General features: G+C 45.3%; 1 long non-coding RNA gene across 1 annotated transcript; it reads left to right on the top strand.

The window, feature by feature from the left end:
• The first annotated feature begins 49 nt into the window (after window positions 1-49).
• Window positions 50-3,741, top strand: LOC142404430 (uncharacterized). The gene is made up of 2 exons (XR_012773864.1): window positions 50-452; window positions 1,229-3,741. It is a non-coding gene; the product is annotated as an uncharacterized LOC142404430 (long non-coding RNA).
• Window positions 3,742-3,800: the final 59 nt, after the last annotated feature.

The following is a 3,800-nucleotide window of genomic DNA, read 5'->3' as shown; positions in this document are numbered from 1 at the left end:
CCCCGACGGCGGCCGGAAGCGGAACTCCTCGCCCTGCCGGGCCTCTCTAGGCACGTCTCGATGGTGCGGGAGGGTGGCGCGTTCCCTTGCCGCCGCCATGTTGGAGCCGTTCCCGCCCTGGGGGCGGTCGTCGTCCGCCCCGGCCAGGCCTGCGGAGCGGGAGAGCGAACGGGCCGTGCGGCACCGGAAGGCACCACTGAAGGCTGTCGTTCTCCCTGAAGTAATTTGCCCCTCACCATCGACCCGCAGGGGAGGGGACGGTGTTTCACCCCAAAATGTTCTTGTTCCTGAGGGCGAGTCGAGGTGTATCTCCAGAGCGATGCGGTCTGTGTTCCAGGAGCATCTGTCTCTGGCAGTGTTTCAGTAAAATTTTCACTATCTGGAAAAGAGAAGCAAAGAGGAGCGCTGAGGTGATCCCTGACAGTACTGCCCGATGACAGGTGATGAGCAGTGTATGTATCTTGGCCTGTAAATCTCTGTTGGACAGGTGACAAAGGAAAAAACCAAACACAGCAGCTTTTCAGTGACCATTATGAGATGCTGGAAAGGGAATTTTGGGTGGATGGCCAGCACTCAGTGCCTGATAAGATACACGTGGAGAAGAAAAAGAAAGTCACAAGTACCTGAATTGTTTAAATGATGTTCAGTTGATTTCCCTCAGCAGTGATGAACTTGGGATCAGGAGCCCAGTGCTACTACAGTATGTACCTGGGGAGCTGCCATCAGGCAGCTGGGGCTAGTCTTGGGACAGCGGATTGCAGTGGCGGCAAGGCTGCTGTCCCCTCACAGGCACTGACCCTGCTTCTTCCCATGGATTTACACCATTTCTGCAGCAAGTTTCTTTTACAACACATGCCACTGCAGTGAGAAACGGGGATTACACCAGTATAGTGTGGGTAAATAAATGGTAATGTTCAGTCTGCACCAGTGAAGTATGTCTCTTGTCAAGGGATGATGCTCCCGATAACTCCGTCAGCAAGGCAGCACCACTGCAAACATCTCTTCTCCGTGACTTTCCAGGTTGGCAGATGCTCCATAGCAACATACTCACCATGAGCCCATGCAGTTGTTACCTTGTTGTCATGGTTTTCAATCTTCCCTTTCATCAGTTTGAATTTGCTTTTAAGGAGTCATTTACCTACCTGTGTGCAAACCCAGGTTCTCACAAACACGAACCAATTATTAACAGAATTAGATCTCCATCTTTCCCTTCTCTGGACTTTCCTAGTTACGGTCTTGGATAGCAAGGAGCCAAAGCAGCACATTCTGGAAAAAGAAAACGTGTGAAGAAACCAGGGGGAACAAGAACATAACATGGTTCCTTTAGGCTGAGCTTTCTAAAATGCTTTGGATAGCTCCTCAGCCACGCCTACCCATTTTGGATTCTAATTATGCAAATAATTATTATTCATAAAAATAACGACCTTGACCTAAATCAAAGCAACTTTCCACAATGAAGTGATACTTAAACACTGCTTGAATAGCTTGAAAAAAACGACAGAGGCAATAGGAGATAAGGAAAAGGAAGTTTCTTGACCCCCTTCAAGTTTGCCATGCCAAAACAAGTGCTCATCTGGAAACAAAAAATCGACAATTCATCCGTGAATACCGATCAGACTGCAGCAGCTGGTGGGAAGAGATGCAAATATTCAGAAACACCCATTCACCACACTTAGCGGTTATAAATCAATATTCTTGCTCATGTCCATCCCCTGTTACCTAGCATGGCTGTCTGTATCAACCACAGAGACGCGTCACCGCCTCTGTAGTTAACTGGAAATCACATGACAACTCCTTTAGATTGTTTTGAATTAAAATTTCTGAATGACTGAAGTTGAATTAAGCCACTGCAGTGGAGCGATACAGAGTTCATTTCTCCTACACACAAATGCAAGTCTCTCCTTGTGTCACATACTGCTCTTCCAAAACAAGACAGGAAGGATGGTTTAAGCCCAGGCTGGGAAGTTGGTTTTAAGACCGAGGCTTCAGGGAGGAGGAGAAATCCGCATCTTCCTCGTTTACAAGATCCAGATACTTCATACCCTGGTACTGAGTATAGAATCTAACAGAAGTTCAGAGTGGGTAGACAGACATTTCCTGTAAGTTCACGAATGAAACAGAAGGGCACTATTTGAAAGCTCTTTTCCTCAGCTGCAAGAGCTTTAAAAAGTGAGTTACAATCCACCCCCACACCAACACCTGAACATTGGATGTCCAAGAGTGATTCAGTCAACCAGGGCTGCGTTGAGAGGCAACGGAGAGAAGCAGGAACCTTCACAGGGTGATTGAGTCATCTTAGGAGAGAAGGTAGGACTCACCACCCGAGGGAGCCTGTTTCTCTCCACTGACTGCAGGGCAATGCCTGCTGTAAGGTGGCCAGTTCAGACTTAAACACCGAGAGTCCGTCAAAAATGCAAATGTAAAATTTTGGCATTTCAGTTGGAGCAGGAGGATGGATTTCACAGCAATTCCTCATCACTCCAGGAACACGCGGTAGCTTGACTATAACCACATTCAAAGGAAAAAAAGGTTGACAAGCTTCAGTGATTCGCACGGAGAGAAATCACCCTTTTCTTCGATTCCCTTCTCTCTCCCTGACTTTTTCCTGTTCAAGTCCTAAAACATCATTGATGTCCGCTGCCATAGCCAGGTGTCAGAACATCTACATCTCCAGTGCTTCTCTGCAGGCTTCCATCTCGTGGTTTTACACATCTCAGCCTAAATAAATGAGCCCAGCTCCTCTCTCATTAGCACCACGTGGAAACCTCACAGATGTATGCTGGAACAGCCTAGCTGGGTACGGTGCCGGCTGTAAGTATGACCCTTGCAAACAAATACTGGTAACAACCAGGCAGATTTTCTCCCTAGCTGTAAGAATTCACCACTAATTCAGCAACTGTACAACTCCAACGGCAAACAAAATGCGTGTTGTAGCATAAAGCAAGCACTGAACCCTCTTCAAGCTGCTGGTTTTTGTCAAGTGACTGCAACATCGCTATGAAATTAGATATCAAAATTATGTAGAAGATGGAATGCACGCAGAAAATCATTACGACTGCAAAAATAAATCCATCAGGTCTTCCCCACTATCAGCGAGAGCTGGTGAAAGAAAGAAAAACTGTCAGTTGAGCTGCCATAACAAAATCAACAGAAAACATGAGTTCTCCATTCCCGTGGCAGGCAGTGTCGCTGCCACAGGCTGGAACGATATGCAGCAGCCACTACTCTGCTTATTTGAAAAGTAAAAAAGAGGTACCTCCTGTAGGTGCACATGCGATGACCATTAAAAAAGACTTGTTTCTTCAATACACATTGTACTTTGTACATCAGGTTATTTCAATTTTTTTTTATTATGACAATTTACATGTCATATTTATATGAAAGAAATGACAGTAGATATTATAACAAAAACATTATGAAAGAAAAGTTACACAATTAGGCCTACAAGCTATAAAATGGCTTCAGGCCCAGCTTATACACAAAGAGTTCTGACCAGACTGTAGTGAGAGACAACGCTGAACAATTCATTAACAAAAATATTGGCACCAGCCTTAACATTATTTTTTTTTACTTCATTTACAAGGAATACAGTATTTAAACAGTTGTGTACTGCAAATCTAAAAACATTAGCTGTTAATAAACTGCAGTTAACCCTTTGAGCACTGAGGCCACCATGACTTCCATTTAAAAAAGTTTCAATGCATCATGTTTTACATGCACGTGGCATTACTGGTGGGGGGGGGGGAAAGACAGTGAAAGCACCACCCAGTTTATGTGCAACAAGAATAACACGTCCAGTT

The sequence above is a fragment of the Mycteria americana genome, chromosome 1 (assembly GCF_035582795.1).
Source record: "Mycteria americana isolate JAX WOST 10 ecotype Jacksonville Zoo and Gardens chromosome 1, USCA_MyAme_1.0, whole genome shotgun sequence".
NCBI classification, from domain to species: Eukaryota; Metazoa; Chordata; class Aves; order Ciconiiformes; family Ciconiidae; genus Mycteria; species Mycteria americana.
The sequence above is the reverse complement of the archived record's forward strand: the minus strand, read 5'-3'. Positions and strand labels throughout refer to the sequence as shown.